Source organism: Dipteris shenzhenensis, unplaced genomic scaffold (assembly GCF_047967505.1).
Source record: "Dipteris shenzhenensis isolate YYH24624 ecotype China unplaced genomic scaffold, Dip_SZ_1.0 scaf0340, whole genome shotgun sequence".
NCBI classification, from domain to species: Eukaryota; Viridiplantae; Streptophyta; class Polypodiopsida; order Gleicheniales; family Dipteridaceae; genus Dipteris; species Dipteris shenzhenensis.
Genome location: NW_028239646.1, coordinates 195001 through 202910, shown reverse-complemented (window position 1 = coordinate 202910; position 7910 = coordinate 195001).

Genomic DNA, 7910 nt, shown 5'->3' with positions numbered 1-7910 from the left:
TTTCAATATCCGTAATAGCCGTTGCAGCTGCCGAAGCTGCTATTGGGTTATCCATTGCTTCGGTCATCCAGCGTAATAGAAGATCGACTCGTATCGATCAATTTGATTTGTTAAAATGGTAATTGATTCGTCGATGACGCTATTTATTTGGGCGAATCGCTATTCAATGCAGGTGTATCACATCCAGCTGGTAATGCTGTCGTTTTCCCCCTAACAATTGCATTTCATTCCGAAAAATTATGTCATACCTATCTGAATCCCTACCTATCCCGTTCCTTAAAATTGTCTTGTACCGTCCCTCCCCATATTGCAGAACCCATTCATTTCACGAGGATGATGGGAGAGTTCCACCCACGGAGTGTCTATGTAGGTAGATGCGGAAAAACCAAATCAATACAAATCTTAGATTTGATTGAATGGAAAATAAGGGGTAGGGGGCAGGGGGGAGGGTAGGTACACCTCAACAACCCCAACAGGAGAATATCTTTGACACGTCAATCCAATAGGAGTGAACAAATTCGACGGCACATTCAGTAAAGATCTATGACACATGTATTGGTTGCACCTAATGCGTAAGAGCCTGTCTGACAGATGCATTGGAAACGATCCCCCGGGATGGGTGTAAAGCCAATCAAATTGCTTCTGCTCCTAGAACAGAAGACTGTGTAGGTTGTAAGAGACGTGAATCCGCTTGTCCAACAGATTCCTCGAGTGTACGCGTCTATCCGGGAGCTGAGACGACTCGTAGTATGGGTCTAGCTTATTGATTCATCGGTCAAGAAAGAGATTCAAGAATCGAATCGTTTTCTTTCCAACTCATACTCAAAGATTCATACTCAATTCTATTGAGTATGAGTTGGGGTATTAAGATTCCCCCCCCCCTCCCCCCCGCTAAAATATTTTTCCATCCACGATGAGTAACGTACCCTGGTTAACCACAATTGTTCTTTTTCCGATTCTGGCGGGTTCGCTATTTCCAATGCTTCCCTCCAATGGGAATAAGATCGTTCGGTGGTATACCCCAGGCATTTGTATATCGGAATTTCTACTAATCATTTATATCTTTCATTGTCACTTCCATATCGATGATCAATGCATTCAATTGGTGGAGGATTCTAGTTGGATAAATTCAATCAATTCCCATCGGAGTTCAGGTATTGATGGACTCTCCATGGGTCTCATTCTACTGACAGGATTTGTCACTACTTCGGCAACCTCAGCAGCTTGGCTAGTTACGCGGAATACACGTCTATTCTATTTCTTGATGTTGGCCATGTATAGCGGCCAAATAGGACTGTTTGCTTCTCGAGACATTTCGCTTTCCTCTCCTATGTGGGAGTTGGAATTAATCCCAATCTACCTACTTTTATGTATGTGGGGTGGGAAGAGACGTCTATACTCAGCCACGAAGTCTATTCTATACACAGCTGGTGGTTCTATCTTTCTCCTAATAGGAGCCCTAACTATGGGTTTCTACGGGACCCAGGAACCCTCCTTCAATATCCGAGATTTGGCAAGCAGATCACATCCTATATCACTAGAAGTGCTTTCTTATCTAGGATTCTTCGTGGCGTATGCCGTGAAACTGCCAATATTCCCTTTTCATACTTGGTTGCCAGACACTCATGGGGAAGCACATTACAGCACATGTATGTTGCTGGCTGGGGTATTACTAAAAATGGGAGGGTATGGATTGATTCGAATTAATATGGAATTATTACCTCATGCTCATTCCATACCTGCTTCGTGGTTGGTGCTATTCGGATCAGTCCAAATTGTTTATGCATCCCTGATTCCGCCGGGTCAGCGTAACCTTAAGAGGAGAATAGCGTATTCATCAATTTCCCATATGGGTTTTGTAACAATTGGAATTGGATCCGTGACAGATACGGGTCTTAATGGAGCTGTGTTACAAATGATTTCCCATGGGTTAATAGGTGCCGCTCTATTTTACCTTGCAGGGACTTGTTACGATAGGACACGTACCCTTTATCTCGATCAATTAGGGGGGATGGCTACCCCAATGCCCAGGATATTTACTATGTTTAGTATCTTCTCAATGGCATCCCTTGCATTACCCGGGATGAGTGGGTTTGTATCGGAATTGATGGTATTTCCAGGAATAGTGACTAATCAGCATTATTCATCTATATCTAAGTTATCGGTTGTAGTAGTCGAAGCGATTGGTACAGTATTAACTCCCATTTATTTGTTATCTATGTTACGTCGAATATTCTACGGATACAGAATATCCAACTATTCGGATCCATATTCAGTTGATTCCGGACCGCGGGAAATATTCATATCGATTTGTCTCTCTTTACCAATCCTCGGTATCGGTCTGTATCCAGACATGGTTGCATCTCTACGGAATCACAAAATACTATCTATCCTGGTTCCGTACTCTTTTATGGGATAGTAGAGGGGCAATAAAACGCAGTATCGTTTGGATCGGTAGTCGAACATATCTATTCAATGAGGATTACTCTTGGAAGCGGTTCTGGTATTAATTCCTATAAGGGAAGGCAGTGGGAATCCATGCCGCTGGCGACGTAATTGCATGAATGTCTGGGTGAGGAATCCACAGCGCGATTCCTCATGCAGACTCTGATTCAAATCACGAATTGATTACATGTAACACTTCAAGCATCTGACGAGGTAACATTTTTTGTTATCTCTCCCCCCGATCGAATTAGCGGTCTTCTACCTAATTATTAAGTAAGCCACCCGTGATTATGTAAACCGATTCCTGGTGGATTAACCCCTGAGAAACAAATCCAAGCAATGAAGAATCCTGTAGATGCTACAATAGCAGGCCCTTCCCCCTGCCAACCACTAGTTATTCTGGTATGGAGATGAATAGCATATATCAGCCGAGTCACTAATGCCCAGGTTTCCTTAGGGTCCCGGCTCCAGTAGGATCCCCACGCTTCATTAGCCCACACTGCTCCAGAGAGAATACCAACAGTCAGTAGAGGAAACCCTAAGCTGATGATTCGATAACTCCATCGGTCCAATTGGTGGATCAATCGGCACCTACGTGAATTCAAGGATAGTCGATGAAAACTGTTTCTCGGATTACTTCCTGCCTGCTCGTAGCAGTGTATATCCACTCCCGGAGAGGGGGTCCAGGTAGGAAATTCTTGATTTGGACCGGGGATAGAAAATTGTTCTGCGTCATAGGTGGCAATCGGTGGAGATGTTGCTGATGGAGATCCACATAACGAAGTCACATGGCTTAGTGGCATCATACTTACATGCGTCATTAACCGATGAGGTTGCAGAGCAGGTACTAGCGGTGTGGATTGTTGCATTTCCTCAGGAAGACCCAGAGTTGCGAATCCATGGGTCGACATGGCACCTGGTGCCGTGACTGCACCTGACCATTCGTTCCGACTCCTAATTCTCATAATTACATGCATTGGGGAGAAGCTCCGTGAAAGAAACATAGATGATTCATGTAGATTGCTCGGTGGTAGATGTTTGGGTTGAATCCGACGAATCGTCGTAAATCCCGTTATACAGATGAAAGCAATTGTCATACCTCCAACGCTCAAACTAATGAGTCTCTTGAGCTTGCGAGCCAGCCCCATCCGGTGAAACAGAGTGACGGAAAGAAGCGTAAGAAAAGAAATGTGAGCGAATATGTGCTCTATATCGGTGTGAATCGTAATGAGGAGAATCCAGTGAATTAGTGAGATTTTGGAGAGTATGTACCACCCACCCATTATTCCCAGGAGATTTCGGGTTTACCCCTTAAACGTCGAAACGGGGAGAATTCCCTATTCCTACTGCTTTTCCCAGTGGTTGTATCAGACACAGCCCTCGCCTGCAGGTTGAAATTAAATGCCGCTACTCGGATTCGAACCGAGATGCTCTAGCACTGCTTCCTAAGAGCAGCGTGTCTACCAATTTCACCATAGCGGCTCGCTACTCGTTATACTTATCGTAATTAATGATATCACATCTTCGGGTGAATCGTCAATCTTCCTGGGGGAGAGTACACACGCACAACAAGGGACCTTCCCTGTCTATAGTTGATTAGGTATACGGCGCTATACTTGTATAGGAATAACGGGATATGGCGTAGCTCGGTAGCGTGCCATCTTGGGGTGATGGAGGTCGCAGGTTCAAATCCTGCTATTCCGAATAAACGAGGTCGGAACATATTTTAAACGGAATAGAAGACGTTCCCGTTCCGGGAACGCAGATTTATCTCCCGATTCTCTTTGGGTGTTATCGACCCATACCCATTCGTAGTAGGGATAGAGATAAATCGATGATCGTGATCGAGACCCTTGTATCATAGGAAGGAAGAGAGGGATTGGGCTCCTTCTTCATGCACGTAACCCCCCCCCCCTCGTGGTTATTACCAACATTCATTGATACAACTCTGTTAGTATTTGGATTTTATTTACCGCACGGTACCGTCACGCAATAATATCAACATGTACCCGTACTACTTACTAGGGATCCAAATTCATCAATAAGTTCCCTGACAATCACTTATCTCGTCTTCCCCGTTCCAACAAACAAATAGTTCACTATCTATTCCGACCGACCCCACGTCCTATTGATACGGCAATTCCTGTTACAACCGGGGAGTACTACTGACCAGTTTCAGAAATTTTTTCATTTGTCACATAGTAAAAACTTCTCGACCGTCCAGTCAAAATGGATTTAGCTGGAGAAAAAGCTTTCGATGCTACTTCATTAGTTTGGGTCTTCCAAATATGATTGCGAATCTTCCTCCGCGACCTAGAAGTACGTTTTTTTGGAACTGCCATAATGAAATCTATCTATTCGGTTTTATCATCGAAATGAATGCGACGAGTATGTTGATACGTACGAGTAGAATCAATATAATGAGGGAGGGGGTGATTGCGTAGAATCATTAGAAGGGGAACAACTGGGGGAACTGGGTTTCCATTCTATGCAAAAGAATCCCAGCAAGAATCATTGACTTCTTTATGATAACAATTTGCTAACCAACCAACTCCTTTCCATTTAAGCAAATGGGATCTACTACAGATCGAACCAAATCCTGTCTGTATCCCGATTTCCTTCGCGTCTTCTTCTTAGAATGGATCTTCCGTATCACTTTCTTCCTCTCGAAACAGGGATGCAAGACGCGCCCCCTAGCAGTTGCGTTACTCAGCCGGGGATGTCCGAGATCAATTTTGGATCCGTGACAAACCAATGAAACTCGATATATCGACATTACCGTATTGGACTCTGATGCGTTGTGCCCAAGCAGAGCGAAGTGACGAACATCATAGAATCTCCCCGGTTCTACTCGGAGTTGTTTTCCTCCAGTATCAATTGCTGCATGTCTATCCGTAATAGTCTTGTCGTGTGAAAAATAACCCAAAACAACTCAATCGGTTTGGGGTCAAAAAATGGAACCTAGATAAGTATCTCCGACACATTTGATTCCTGTCAAGTCTCGACGCCGGGCTCGCACCAGAACGAGAAACAAATGGATTATTCGGTTTGATACGCGTGATCTCACCTGTCCATATATATTCCATTCTTCGACGCTCCATATATCTGACAACTATTGACAGAAAGAGTTCCAACCCGGGTTAAATATGTTTATGGAATTATCTTATGAATGTGCTTGGATTGTCCCCTCACGCCCATTCGTAACCTCTGGTTTGATCGGATTGGCATCGTTTCTTTTTCCAAAAGCCACTAAGAGCCTTCGTCGTATACGTGCTATGCTCAGTGTTCTTTCATTAGCCGCAGCTATGTCCGTCTCTATCGCAACATTCTGGCAACAAGTTACTGGTCGCTCCACTTTTGAATACTCATGGTCATGGATTCCCAACGACGATATTTCTCCAAAGATAGGATTTTCAGTTGATTCACTTACTTCCATTACGTCGATATCAGTCACCACCATAGGTGTCTTGGTTATGATTTACAGTGATAGTCATATGCGTCACGACTAGGGATACGTAAGGTTTCCCGTCTATTTAAGTTTCTCCACTGCCTCCACGTCAGGATTAGTGTTCAGTCCCAATCCAATACAGATTCATGTTTTTCGGGAATTAGTAGGGATGTGCTCTTACTCGCCGATAGGTTTTTGGTTCGCACGACCAAGTGCTGCTAATGCCTGCCAAAAAGCTTTTGCAACTAATCGTACAGGAGATTTCGGATTATTATTGGGTATATTAGGTACGTATTGGATAACTGGTAGTTTCGAGATCCGCGAATCGTGTGATTGATTTAGTGAGTTGATTGATAACAACAGCGCCGGCTCCTCCCTTGCCAATACATGTGCTCCTCTACCATTTTTGGGTCCGGTATCTAAATCTGCACAATCCCCACTCCACGTATGGTTGCCCGATGCAACGGAAGGACCCACACCTATTTCGGCTCTTATACACGCCGCTACTATGGTAGCTGCGGGAATTTTTTTTGTAGCTCGAATGCTTGAATTGTTTGAAACCTTACCTCTAAGCATGAATGTTATCTCCTGGATAGGCGGAATAACGGCTCTACTGGGAGCGACGATAGCTCTTGCCCAGAAGGATATCAAGAAAGGTTTAGCTTATTCTACTATGTCTCAATTGGGCTACATGATGCTGGCTCTAGGTCTCGGTGCTTATAAACCTTCGTTGTTTCACCTCATTACACATGCCCATCCCAAAGCTTTGCTATTTCCCGGATCCGGTTCAGTAATTCATTCGATGGAAAGGGTTGTCGGATACTCTCCCAATAGAAGTCAAAATATGTCTCCCACGGGTGGTTCGCGAAAATATATGCCAATTACTGGAATCACTTTTCTTTCAGGTACTCTCTCTCTCTGTGGTATACCACCTCTAGCTCGTTTCCGGTCCAAAGATGAAATTATTGCAAAGAGTTGGCTACGTTCCTTTCCCCCCGGATGTATAGCCTCATTCACAGCAGTTCCAACTGCTTTCTACATGTTCCGCATCTATCTCCTCACGTTTGAGGGGAATCTACGCGCCGGTGGCGGTACCAATTCATCCCATTCCTCTATGAATAGTGTCATTCGGAGTAACACCAAAACGATAGCAACGAGTGGAGATGGGTATGATGTTCCTCCACCCCCGCGAGACGAAGGAGTCGATTCAGCAGGAGGTTATGACGGGGAAGATTCAGTCGATAGAAAAGTTTCTGCAGAGTCCAATATTCGTTCTGAGTCTCTATATCCTAAGGAATCAGACGTTTCGATGGTATTGCCTTCAGTAGTACTGTCGATACCAACTTCGTTGGTTGGATCAATAGGAGTCAATCTCGCTGGAGGAGAAACTGGTCCCGATTTGCTATCCGAGTGGTTAACTCCCCTTGCAGGCTTTTCAGAGGACAACAACAATCCCGAAAATTTGGTACAATTGCTAATAGATTCAGCAGGTTCGGTTGGTCTATCACTAGCCGGAATATCTATCTCCTACGTGATTTATGGACCGATATCCTCTCACACACAACCTTGCGGTGATATTGATCCTTTTGCCAAACAATCTATGGGTTCATTTAACCGTCTCATTGGGGACTGGTCACACAACCGGGGTTACATCGATCATTACTACGATATCCTTCTAGTGAGAGGTATTCGATTCCTGGGTGAGTTAACTCTTCTTTTCGACCAATGGGTAATTGACGGAATTATTAATGGCACCGGTATTTTGAGTTCCATAGGTGGAGAAAGCGCAAGATATGGGGAGGGCGGGAGAGTATCTTCTTATTCATTCGGATTGATGATTGGTATTATTCTACTGCTAACTGCCTTCGTTTCTCTTGTCTCCTAAGAGTTTTTTTCTTCTCCTTTCCAAGATATTCCTTATACCTCTATAAGTATCCTGTGACTATTCTACTATGTTTTCCGGAAAAGGAGAAATAGAAACTAGTGATTGGTGATCGATCGATATGCATCTTGGGGT